The sequence below is a fragment of the Canis lupus genome, chromosome 14 (assembly GCF_048164855.1).
Source record: "Canis lupus baileyi chromosome 14, mCanLup2.hap1, whole genome shotgun sequence".
In the NCBI taxonomy this organism is placed as follows: Eukaryota; Metazoa; Chordata; class Mammalia; order Carnivora; family Canidae; genus Canis; species Canis lupus.
This window is the reverse complement of record NC_132851.1, coordinates 17,734,299-17,748,165: the sequence shown is the minus strand read 5'-3', so window position 1 is coordinate 17,748,165 and position 13,867 is coordinate 17,734,299. Positions and strand designations below refer to the sequence as shown.

At 38.5% G+C, this 13,867-nt stretch overlaps 1 long non-coding RNA gene across 1 annotated transcript; it reads left to right on the top strand.

Moving 5' to 3' along the window:
* Nucleotides 1-1,026: 1,026 nt before the first annotated feature.
* LOC140603381 (uncharacterized) lies at nt 1,027-10,841 on the top strand. Its single transcript, XR_012006356.1, has 3 exons — nt 1,027-1,167; nt 4,065-4,270; nt 10,638-10,841. It is a non-coding gene; the product is annotated as an uncharacterized lncRNA (long non-coding RNA).
* Nucleotides 10,842-13,867: the final 3,026 nt, after the last annotated feature.

Genomic DNA, 13,867 nt, shown 5'->3' with positions numbered 1-13,867 from the left:
ACTGTCTAACAATTAAGAATTGGGAAAATATACTAGATGGAATGGCGAAAGACTACAATATTCTAATAAGCCTTTTTTTGTTTAAACATTTCAAGGTATTTTTATACCCCTTATCTCCTTAATGCTATTGATATGTTAATTCATATCCCATGTATCTTTTAGGAAAGCAACAGATTTCCTCAACTTGTATTTCCCATTTTTATATGTCACTTTAGGGTTTATTTCTCCTAAGAGGTTTTCATTACTTGGCTTCACTCTTCTGTGCCTGCCTCTGAGTTGATGTGGGGTTATATATAGCAGAACGAGACTGAGAACATTGTGATCTGGTGTAAAATATGAAGTGCATATCCTTGTCAGTTTTGTATATGTCTATATCAGCAAGGAGTCAGAACCTATTTCATTTTCTTCTTAATGGGTTGTGTGATTTTCATTTTGTTAAAAATAAGACTGTCAGCATGTACAGGGCTGGAGCCATCTTCTGTTGTTGCTTCTGTCCAATAAAATCTTATATTATACCTTATGATTCTGTATCATGAAATATGAAATTGAACTGTGAGTAGGTTTATGTTAAATTTTATATAGTAATTTTTATTTATTTTCCATGCCTGCTGTACTTAATAGAAACTAAAATAAGGGGTTATGTCAAAATTTGTAAAGGACTTATTCATGCTTTCTGGTCATTTAACTTTCTTATTTATTTATTTATTTATTTATTTATTTATTTATGATAGTCACAGAGAGAGAGAGAGAGGCAGAGACACAGGCAGAGGGAGAAGCAGGCTCCATGCTCCGGGAGCCCGACGTGGGATTCGATCCCAGGTCTCCAGGATCGCACCCTGGGCCAAAGGCAGGCGCCAAACCACTGCGCCACCCAGGGATCCCCTAACTTTCTATTTAACATAAATTAACTGATTAACTTATTTGTTCCTTCATTTACCCTGGTCTCTGGCCATTTTGTTTATTTACTTATAAAATATTTTATATTTATTTATTTTTAGAGAGAGAGAGAGAGTACACGTGCATGAGGGGAGAGAGAGAGGGACAGAATCTTCAAGCAGACCCCATGTGCTGAGTGTGGAGCTCCACCTGGGGCTTGATCCTATGCCTCTGAGATCACGACCTGAGCCTAAACCAAGAGTCGGACACTTTTCCTACTGAGCCACCCACGTGCCCCTCTAGTCATTTTACATATGGTTAGATTAGGTCATGCCTTCCTCTGGCTTTCTTCCACATTAGTTTTCCAACATTCAATCAGTTGTTTGGGAATAAGTCTTTATAGCATTTATTTTCCCTTCTATAGCTTCTTTTCTCTGTTCTACTTTCATGTTTCTCCCACAGTTGCCTCATTTTCACATGCCTTTTTGTTGTTGGTGCTGTTCTATTTTAATTTCCTTTCTAGTGTCCCGACCCCCCACCCCACCCCCTCTGCCCAAGTGTGATCTCTGATAAAAATCTTACAACCTAAACATCTTAAGTGTCTGTTTTTAGAGAAGCCAACCCATAACACAGACACTGCCATACAGATTTTTCAGAACTTTCAACATCCCTGAGATTGCCCAAACTCTCTTTCCTTTTGGAGTTCTAGAAGGAAGAGTCAGGAAATGTAACCTAGAATATAGTGGAATAAGGGCCTGCAGTTATATCCTCTTTGTTGTTGGCCTAATATGATAGGGTGAGGTTGTTTTAGCTTGGGAAGAAATGAATCTGAGAAAACAAGTGAACAGTTAATTTTATGATTGGATTAAAGGTACTTCCAATCTCCAAAAGGGGCTTAGTTTAAAATCAACATATTGCAGCAATTGTCCTAAATGGAAACCTCCTACATATGAAGAATATGAAAGAGACCGTGGGAAAGTTTGAAGCAAGTTTAGTTGCTGTGAACCGGAACACTTTAATCTCTTATTAAATGAATGCAGTGTGATAATAATATAATGATACCTTGCATTTAGATTGCATATTTATTTTCCCCAAGACATTCCTAAAGCACTTTAATGCAATACCTTTTTTTCCCTTACTGCTGACTTTCCTCAAGTGGGGGAAGGAAGAATAGAGATAATTGAATCTTTAATAGCTAATGTCCCATTTTTTAATTCAAATGCTTTCCCAATGCACCTGTATTAGAGCTATGAAATAGTACTAGAAATGATTTTACTTCCTGTCCCTTTGACAGTCTAGGGGAGGTTGTCAGAATAAGAAATTAGATGGCTTGTATGAATAGAGAAATGAGGGTTGTGGGGAAAAGGAATCTGGCTACTGAATAATCTACAGACAGAATAATTTACCCCTTGATAATCAAAAATTGATACGGATTCCTAAATTCTTATCATAATCATTAAAAAGCTAGAATATTGATATTTTTGTATCTTAGTGATATGCTTAGCAGGTATTCTGCTAAACATTTTATATATACTATTTATTGCTCAAAATATTCCTGGGTGGTAATTTTTCTCTTATTTCATAAAGTCGAAAACTCAAACTCTGAGTGGTTGAATAAGAGGTCCAAGGTCACAGCTGGTAAGGAACAGTGCTGGGGTATAAAACCAGGAAGACAGTTTTACTCCAAGGAAGGAACTTCTAGTTATATTGCTCACTGTCTCCATAAAGTGGAACTCTCTTATCTGTAACTGCTGTCCTGACTCTACAGTTGGAACAATGTTGTGTGTGTGTGTGTGTGTGTGTGTGTGTGTGTGGTGGGATAGGGTGTGCGGAAAAATCTACTGAAATAGCCCTTAAGAGAACAGCTTGCTGAATATGCTTAAAACAAAACAGCTTCACTAGTAAAGCCCCAGGCTCCTATCAACTATTTCATCTTCCCGAACCCCCCTTCATGGAAATCTTTGGCTTTTCCAGTACAACTCAGGGAAGAGAATTTGACATCTTCAAGGATGACATCAAAAAATAAAGGAATAACAAACAATAAACATTGCACAACTATGCTAATTCATGCCCCAAAGGGAAGACAACAGGAAAAACCTAGAGTTTGCCAAATGGAAAAACAACTAAGCTGGTAGAGACAGAAATGTTAATTCAGACTTCAAGATGATAAAAGACTTGTTATGAACAATGGGGATTGGAAAAAAATGTTGTACTCAGCCAAATCCTTCAGATATATGTAAGCAACTAACTCCCACTGAGATAGATGGATGCGTCAGTTTCTTCATTTTAATGAAGACTGTTAGACTTTGCGTGTTCACAGGGCTCTCTGTGTTCAGGTCCTTTTCTGGTTGGTACTGATGAGGCAATAAAAGCAGTCAAATGCTTACACTGCAATCAGGGGAAGAAGTAGGCTCAAAATGGAAAGTGCATGGGCTCAGTTTGTGCTGGTTCCTTACACCCTCCCTTGGTGGGGAGGAATGAAGGGGGGGGTGGAGGAGAGAAGCATACGTAGAATAGCTGACCCTGTTTTTGAATTCATGATAGGCCATTATTATTATATGTTTGTTCAATATTGTTATCTTAGGAGCAATCTTCCCTAAATTGCTACCTTCTACATCTGATATTATTTAGAACAATGTACAATTAGCCGCATTTTTGCATGAGGAACTTTTTTTTCAAAGCAAACATGATAAATTTTGGTAGTATGGTAGCCCTACAAACAATGCTTGATTGAGGCTGCTTAATTTAGTAATTTATTTATCAGCTTAAATGATCCCAGTCGTCTTTGCACATGTCAACATTCATTTGTTTTGTGCATATATTGGGGTCAAAATCAGCCTCTCATTCATAGGAATATTTATCTATACCACAGATGCATCTGAGTCTGCATTTGATATCGCCTCTTGCTAATCCATAAGGAAAATTTTCCTCTCTAATTAAATTGCTTTTATATTCTTACTGGGAGATGTGTTAATTTGTATTGTTCTGATGTAATTACTTTTGTTTATTTTTGTCTCTCCAACCAGATTTTGAACTCTTAAGGGTAGAGAACAAGGTTTCTATTTCTTTTATAACCTTGTCCCTTTCCCCATCCCAGTTACCAATAAGTGCTTTTTAAATCTTACACCCTGAAGAAGTAGTTGTTAAATAAATATTTGTTAAACAACTTTGTAAATTTGTGTATTCAGACAGATAAGGAAACAGCTTAATTTCAAGTATGTGAAGTTTCAAAACCCAATAAAAAGGAAAAAGCAGTTTTGAACCTTTGAAGGACATTGATTGCCAAGCAAGTTACCTCTGGCAATTCTCCTGGATTGATGACCACCTCCCCTCAGAGGTGCAGTCTTCTGATGAAACAAACTTAGCATGTGTGGAGGAGGTGGGACCTACACTGGTGAGTGCATAAAATAGATGTTCTCCTGTGACTTTGTCCTCAAAGCATCTCATGGTTTCATGTCTCATATTTCACTTCTGCATATTTCCCATTGCTTCCTTCACTGACTTTTTACCACCATCTTTCCTACTGTCCTGTTCTTATATTACTTTAAATTTGTTTAAAGGGTGCCATTTTTGTAGAATGTGCTTTAGGGAGAAAGTGCTTTTCTCCAGCCCTATCTCAGTCTCCCTAAGGTTTGCCTTACCCCTGGGATTGTGAGAAGTGCACTTTAAAGATGATGTTGTATAATTTAGAATGCATAGGCCACACATCTCCCACTCCTTGTTGGAGTAACCCATGCCATCTCTGCACCCCCTTCTTGTTCTTAAGTGACTTCTGGGCTGGTCCATTAGAAACTAGGAGAGGAAAAAAAGCATGGGTATAGCCAGCCTTTGCTGATTGATTATTTCATACTTGTGAAACAATTTTCTGTACCAATTATGTCTTTGCAGATGACAGAAGCCATTTAGTCTAATGACCATAATAATTAATTTTCATTATGAAGCAGATTGGTTAATGATGCTGAAGCCTAGATTTCATTATGGAACTAAAACACAAAACTTGCCCACACTCCCAGAACATAACTTTCAAGTTTGTTAAATCGGGGAGTAAGTAAATGTAATCATTACTTTTCTTATAGGGTCAACTAAGGCAAAGTTAGGATGAAAGTGTAAAGGGCTATAGCAGAGGTTTTTTGGTTTGTTTTGTTTTTGCATTGTAAAATCAGCTGCGATTCTCAAAAAGGAGTTTCTGACCATCAGCTTCAACTTCACGTGGGAACTTGTTAGAAATGCAAAATAATGAACTTCACCCTAGACTACTGAACCTGGATGCTCTGGGGTTGGGGCCCAACCATCTGCATTTTCATGAGCCTTCCAGGTGGTTCTGAAGCAGGCCAAAGTTTGAGAAATACTGGTGTGGAAAACAAAGGAAAGATGGTAAAACAGTTTTCCTTGCCATTTTTAGTGTTCCTCACTTAAGGTGTTAGGGGTTATAGGTCCCCCAATAAAAGAACCTCAATTTAAAAATCCAGGAGCAATATTTGACACATTTTTAAAATTTTATTTTATTGCCTGCCATTTGAAATGTTGGGCAAACAAGCTGGAATTCAGACCAAGATATGTAATTTGGGGTCAAGAAACTCTTCTAACCAATAAAACATCCAGAGAGTGGAATTCACTAGATATGTGACCCCAGTGAAATTGGAGGCAATTTTAAATATATTTATTTACTTTTGAAACAATTATTTACAGAGCAGCACTTTGGATGAAGATCTGTTGTAGGTACCAGGGTTTCAGTTATGATCAGAAAGACAAAAATCTTTGCTAATATTCTAGAGTGGATAGGCGAGCTGTAAACAAATAATCAAGCCTGTAATGCCATGTGGCATGACGTGCTGTGAAGATAAAGAAGAGCTGATGAAGAGAGAGAGGATGACTGGGACATGAGGGACTGCTATTTTAGTTAGTTGATCAGGGAAGTTCTCCAAGATGAGCAGACATTTCAACGGTGTAGGAGAAAGACAAGCCAATATTCAAGGAGAGCATTTTAGGCAAAGAAAATAGAAAATGGTATGCAGGGATCCCTGGGTGGCGCAGCGGTTTGGTGCCTGCCTTTGGCCCAGGGCGCGATCCTGGAGACCCGGGATCGAGTCCCACATCGGGCTCCCGGTGCATGGAGCCTGCTTCTCCCTCTGCCTATGTCTCTGCCTCTCTCTCTCTCTTTCTCTCTGTGACTATCATAAATAAATAGAAATTAAAAAAAATTTAAAAAAAAAAAAAAGAAAGAAAATGGTATGCAATTGGTCAGTTCATAGTCCAGATTTCAAAGAAAATATGAAATTTAGCTCAAGTCATAAAGCTAATAATGAAGCCTGAATTGGCTGGTTCCAATACTTGGCTGGTTCCTCTATGCTGTACGCCCTCTCACTACATCTCTCCAGAGGGTAGTTTCCTGAGGAAACCTGTGTGCATGTATGCTTGATGCTTAAGGCCGGTGGTTTCTGCCTGATGAGTTGAAGGTGTACCCCAAATTCTACCCCAGATGGCAATTGTTCTTTTTGATCCTATGATTGACTCAGTCACTTCAAATGAAAGTCATGGCTATTTATCCCTTGATGCTATTCCGAGAGGGACGAGGGAAGAGACAGAGCTTCCCCGTTTGAGCTGTCATCCTTGGTGACATAATTTTTAAACTGCCATTGATTGACCATTTGCTGTGTTTTAAGCACCAAGCTAAGTGAATTACCCAGATTTCATTCTTTGAACACTCATTTCTGGTTTTGGTGTTGATTGGAACATACCAGTATGTAAGTTCCACAGGGACAGCAATTTTATCTCACTTTCACAGACTTTTCCTGGAGCATTGTGTGTTCATAATATGTACACAATATATATTTGTTCAATGAAGGGATGAAGGAATTGTAAGTCACACAGCTAGCAGGTGGCAAAACTGAGACTTGAATCCAATTTATGTAATTCCAAAGCTTTATCTACCGTGCTACAATGTGAGTTAACCTGGAATGGAATGAGGGAGCAAAGATGGAATCATGAGTGTTGAACATAAGAAAAGCAGTGTGGAAGAAGCAACTCATCTGAAGCTATTAATCAAGAAAAAATAGCGGGTCTGCTCTCCGTGACTGAACTTGTCTTAGACTTTCTTGAGGCTAAACAGAAGGCTGTAACAATGCCAATTCTCTGCCCTCTAAAAGAGCAGGCTGGCAAGACTAATTCTCATGGAATAATTAGTCAGCAATATGATAAATTAAGTGGGATGCCATCTCATCTCATACTGTCCACTCTAGAGCTTGTCATCCTTGGAATCACAAACTTGAAACTTGTAAATTACAGCACTATGTTAGAAACTGAAATTATGTGAATAGACAATAACCCTCATGCTAGTTTTAATTGGTTTCAGTTAATCAAAATTGCCATCATTTCTAATTTGCTGAAGCATACTGTTCAAATGCAATGTAACGCTTTGGATGGATGGGAAGGTCTCCCCCTTTCCTCTCCTCTCTCCACCCTCCCTGCCAATTCTCCTCCCCAACCCTGTCTTCCTCTCCTCCTCTCCTTTCTCTTTGCTTTCTTTCCTCTTCCTCCCCTCCCTTTCCCTTTCTCTCCCTTTCATCCTCTCTCCCTCATCCTTCTTTCTTAAATTTATTTTTCCATTTCCAAGTTTGTGATTGTAACCTTATAACTTTTATGTGGATTATGAAGACGTAATTATACCCACTTTACACATGAGAAAACTAAGTCATTGCAGACATTATGTAATTTGTGCATTTTGTGGTGAAAATGGAAAGAAAAACCCCACATTTTATAACTTCAGGTACCTCATGCTTTTTGACATATTCACAAGTCCCAAAGCAAAATTTCAGGTTCAACATGGGCACTGGTTTATAGTGTATAATGAATAATAATACATTTATTAAAGATAAATGAAAATGAAGGCTAGAATGAAAGTCCTTTCTGACTTAATATTTTAACAGGTAGTGTACATCACTTTTTCTCTGTGTTATGGGAATAGTAATGGATCCTCACATATGACAGATTTAAATATTTTTATGAAGATACAATTATATTTTAAAAACCTATTTTTGTGGGATTAGATTGGCTTGGATTCCATCAAACATCAAGATGGCTTGTCTTTGCATATCATTTCTTGTCTACGCTTGAGTAGGAGTTATTAGGTTGGTTCTGTTTTTTTGCCAGTAGGTGGTACTAGCAATTTATATAGTGTTGGTGAACCTGTCCTCATAGGGGAAAAAAGGCATGCTTGGGTACTTTGGGGGGATAAACTCTTCAGATGCTGTGGTTAATGAGGAGCCTTCCACTGGAAGCAATTCCTTGAGCTCTATGGCCTACCTTCCAGGAACACAATCTCTAAATGGTTAAAATGTAATTATTTGAAGAGTCTTGGTTTTACAACAGAAGAAATAAAAAATAAACAGGATGGAGCTCACATCATTTTTTCCCCCAGAGTAAATGATTTCTGATCATATGATAGCCAGTACCAACTTATTTTCTGGGGAACATTCAATTAGATCAGACGATAACTTTTTGCAAAAGATGTTCTAATAATGAAGCTGTGTTTGAAAGAAGTGCAGCAAAACAAGTTCACTGCTACTCATATAATAAAGGTTGTCATTGTCCTGATTCTAATAAGGCTCTAGTATTTTACAAACAGGTAGTTCTTGTTGGAGATAATGTCCCTGTACAGTTTTTTTGGGGAAAACCCTGTTCAATAGCCAAGATATCTGAAGTGACCATTTAAGGTCCAAAATAGTTATTTTCCAAAAGTGTTTTAATATGAAGCATCTGAGTTGTCAGAGAACCTCGTTAATTTATAGGAGGGTGGTTTCAACACTAACTCCAATTAAAATGAATAGTGTTTAATAACATCAATGTGAAGGGGAGCTAGTGTCATCATCATCTCTTATTTTCCTCAACTGCCACCCTCCACAAAACAAAATGAGAAATGAAACATGACCACAGACAATCATACTGTTGCCTAGTTTGAATGCTGTGTTGGGCAAAGTGGTGGATTCTGAGATGAGGACCTCACCGTGGTTCCTGACTCTTGCAGTCCAAGGGCCCGAGATGGAAGGGAACCTTTGGCCATGAAGACTGTCATTCAAGTCTAGTTCAATGACTGGACATAAAACCCCATATGAGATAGGAATGCACAGAGCTGCTGGAGTTTTCATTAGTTACTCTTTAAACGCAGCTGTATTATGCCATTTTCTTCTTCATGCATTAAGAGAGCTAAGGATTATTTGCTCAGTGCTTGTTAAATTTTCAGTTTGGTCCAGACTAGGATAATACTCCTCTTTTGGGTTTTCTACTGCTGGTGGGTGGGCAGGCATGGGGCATCCTTATTTGCCTATCTGGCAGCACTATTGTGAGTTATATTTATTGACTGGAAACTTGGCAAGACTAATATTTTTTCTCAGTAACAAGACACTACCCTCAATTTTTACTTACAAGATTCCACGGCAACCAGGTGGAACATACATCATTAGCTTACTGAATAATGAATATATTTTAAACCATGACTTAAAGCTGTTCATTTATAATATTAAACCAAAGAAAAGTTTTAATGCAGGTCCAAATTTTGTGCAGAACTAACTAAATCAAAATGAAGCTTCTTTTTTTTTTTTTTCTTTTTTGGTCAACTTTATTGAAACTCATTCAACTTTCCAAGAACTAAAAATTAGCTTCCTGTCTTGACTATTTGGAATTACTTACTGTCATCTGTTTCAGACGTTAAAGGATGTGATTTAATATCAGCAATAAGGCCCCTTTTCCTCATTTGGCAGGTGTTAATTATTTAAACACTACTCATTTTAATTTGTTTCCAATCACTCTTTTGAGTGATTTGCTTTTTACAGATTTCATTATGTGCATTTCTTGAAAAAAAAAAAATCAAAAGGAAGACAAGTTGAAGCCCTGGAACTGCACCGTATAATCTATCTATTGATAGGTGGGGCAAGGCAAGGCTGTATTTCATGTATTATGATCTTCATGATCTCTGCTGATGGAATATAATATACAATACATCATTTTTATCTTCTTTATAATAAAAAGTTGCTCAAGGCACAAAGCCTCAGGTTCCTGCATGCTAATGAACCTGACTGACTGGAGAAAGCCTTTGCATTTCCTGATCTGTCAATTAGGAATGAGCCAGACAACTAGAGTAATTGAAAATACAGGATGGACATTTTTCCCAGTGAAACCACTCCTTTCTTGAATTTTGGGTTATCATCCTTTTTGTCAATTCTTGCTGCTTTTTTCCCTCCAGCTAAACTGGCTTCTGCTCCACAATGACTCTTGTTTATAAAAAGCCCTGGGCTCGTGTTTCCCCTAAGTTAGATGGTTGTCAGAGCTTCCTCTGCTCAGATGGTACGGCCCTGTGTGTGCTCATATGGAAAATCAGCTTCGCATTGGGCAGAAATGCTGGTGTCACTTAAGTCAGGCACTAGTCTAAGTGCTTGATAGAAAACTTTTTCAGAAGACTAACATCTAAATTTGAAAAGCAGAGGGATATGGAGAAAAAGCTTTCACAATCCCTCTGGGAAAGGAGAAACTGACAACCCCAGGTTTTTTTCAGTAGTACACAGCAAAGTAATTTCATCTCAGTGTGAAATGGAAAAGGTGGGTGTTTGTTTAGATTGAGGCCATTCGGTAATGATTTTAACACTCATTGGAATCTCTTAGCCAAAGTATTCCAGGGACAAAGTCTGTAATGAACACTTATCCTCCCAATTAAAGTTTCAGTCCCAATGAAAATGTTACCTGATATTCTCCTTCTCCTATTTTTTCAGCCTTTGCTCTGTTTTTGCCTTCATGATTGGTGGCCTTGCTCATCCTTTTTCCAGTGAAATTATTCTTCCTGGGGCAGCCAGCAACAAAGCCAAACAGGCTGATCTTCCAGCTTGGGAATCAGGTTAATCAAACTCACTGGCACTTTAGATTTGAAGGGTAGATGAACTGATTGAATTTCTGGATGAAATGGATTCATTTCCTTGACTGAGTGGAAGAGGGAGCCATTAAGGCTTTATAAATAAAATGTTAATAAACAAAAGCCTTAACTATTTCAAACATGACTCAGTTATCTAAGTTAACTTACTCAGTTTGCTCTTTTCCAAATCTCCGAGGCCACTTTCAGTTTGGGGATAGAGGGATGCCTGTGGTTGAAGTGGTGGCAAAAGTATGTAATGTGAAATGCACTTTGTAATGAAGAGCACAATAGCTTTGCTTGTCATTCTTCTCCATGTGTCGACAGAGTCTGCGAAGACAACATGTGTGGCTTCATCGGAAATCATCACAAGATTGGGTGGAGGGCTCATGTAGATGAAAAAAGGATGAGAACCAAGGTCTTTGAAAACATTTCAGTGTTTCTTCTGCTCATTCATTTGTTCAACAAATGTTAAGTGAATGTACATTCTGTATTACAGGGCGAGGGGGAAAATACAATGTTTCACCAAGACAGCTCACAATTGAGTGGATTGGACAAACCTGTGAACAGAGAATATTAATCAGTGTATCACATGAACCATAAGTGCAGTGTCCTAGACAAGCTGAGAACAGAGAGAAGCTAATGTCCTCGGGAGTTTAGGAAGGCTTCCCAGAGGAGGTAGTATTTGAGTTGGGTATTGAAATAATGAGTGGTGTTCATCATGCAGAAGTGGTGATGGGTTGTGGAAGCAGGTGATAGAGGGCATTCCAGGCAGAGAGGAAGAAAGGAGCGTGGGATAGCACTGGTGCAAACGTCAGAGTGCACTCAGGGTTTGGAGACTGGTCGGTTTGGGCTCAGATTGTGCAGGGCCGGGCTAAGAAGTTTAATTTCTTTCCCCCAAATCAGTGGCCTCCAAAATGTTTTAAGCAGGGAAGGGCGAACATTACAGCTGAATTTTAGGTGGTCACTCTGATGACTGAAAAGGGGATATATTCAGCAAGGGAAGGAGAATGAAGTAGGAAGACCACTAAGGAGACAGAAACAAACCAGGCAAGCAGGTAGTTTTGAGCTAAGCTAAGGCATTGGCAGTGGGTGTTTGGTAAAAAACTGGGAAGGGTCTGAACTTCATCCTAACTAACAAGTTAGTCTGCCACAGTTGAACATAAAAATACTGACAGAAACCTAAGACTTGGGGTTAGAGACAGATGCTGTATTACCCGCAGCAAGAAGAGCAGCTCCAGGAGCAACTTGCATCAGTCCATGTGCTCTAATCCCCATGAGGTGACTCCATGAGGGTTGGGTGTTATCTATGTGTGTAATGGGGTGTTCCCCAGGAGGGGACCCCAAATTTTAGCACACTCTGATCTTTTATAGGGTCACTAGCATATCTCCGCATCTTCCCTCCAGAGAGAGAGATTATTTATTACCTGGAATGTAAGCCAGTCTCCTCCACATGAAAGGGGCAAGGCATCTCTAAGTTTATAACCCTGGGATGTAAATAAACATCTCTAGAAAGATGCATCTCTAAATACCTCCAGAATCTCAAGCTTCCTAAGCTGTCTGCTATTTAACACCTTCTTTGCTCAGAAGGCCCACTATGTAAACATGGGAAATCCATTGCAGAAATGGAGAGGAAGGACTAAATAAATAAAATCCATGAAGAAGAATTGTCAAAGAAAATACAAGTTAAAAGGTTAGATGTTGGTTTTATGAATTGACTATACCTGAAGATACTATGGGATTCTTGGGGAAGTGGCTACATTTTGCATCAATTGTAGTTGCACAAACAAGAGGGAAAGAAAATAAAAACAGGCAAAGAGAGCCAAAGTTCAACATTTCATGTGGACTCAGATTTTTTTTCTTCTTTCTTTCTTTCGTTCTTTATTTTGGTTTTTCTTTCTCTCTCTCTCTCTCTCTCTCTCTCTCTCTCTCTCTCTCTCTCTCTTTTCCTGGAAGATTGCTTTGGTCCTATTAGACAAAAAGAACTAAGACCTATGTATTACTTAACCTTCATTTTGGGAAATGGCTTCATGGGGAACTTGAACTTGCCGAGTAGAGCTCCTGAAACACCTTTCATCTCCCAAATTGTCACCAAGCAATTACTCATACAGAGCAGACCCTTGACAGGCTCTGGACATGAGAGAAGTAAAATGGCATAGAAGGGAAGTGCCCAGCTCTTTCACATCTTCTTAAGAGCTGCTGCAGTGGCAGAGACTGGGAATTCTGGAATGCATTTTTCATTTTTATGGAGTGGGAACAGCAAGGTGTGGTGCAAAGAGCATTGGACTAGAGTTAGAAGGTCAAGGTGACAGTGTAGCTGCATCATTGACTAATCACGGGAGCCTGAGAAACTGCTAGGCTAACTGAGCCTTCTGCTCATCTTTTAAATGGAAGAAGGCTGCTGCTTTGCAGGGCTTTATCAAGTGAATATTCCATCAATTGTGATGATCTTGCAAGTTTAAATTGTTGCATGCTTTTGTATTTGAATCTGAATTCTATAAACATTCACTGAGTGAAGGTGCTTACTACATAATAGATTTTTGAAGCAAAAGATGTTGATACTAGGTTTTTCTCGTCTTCTCTCTCTCTTTATGAAATCACTGTCTTTCCCTTTTCCAAAGCTTGTGGGATGGGTAACTATGTGTAGCTTTTTATATGTACATGTGCCATGTTTGATCAGGTATAGAGAATTCTACATTAGATAGATAAGAAAATATCTTGTTATCCCTACATTGAGTTTAAAACATGAGGGCTTTTTGGGGGAAAAGTTAGTGTTCTGTTTTGTTTTATTTTTTTCTGATTGAGGTTTATTTTTAGTGGAAGCTTTCTTTTTCTTTGGCATCTATGACATTTAAAATACAATTTTATTACCCATGGTATCAAATAACTGTATATTATCCAACGTGCAAAAGGTACTCTGTTTGGATTGTTATTAAAATGTCAATTATGATTGCATCACTTTAGGACTGGATATTTAATCTGAGAAAATAAACTAAGCACGTACCCTTCTCCTGCATTTCAGGGCTTGGGTTCTAACTTTCTGGAGTATAACTACTGGCTCCTAAATACACGAGACTCTACTTGATTCTAATGTAA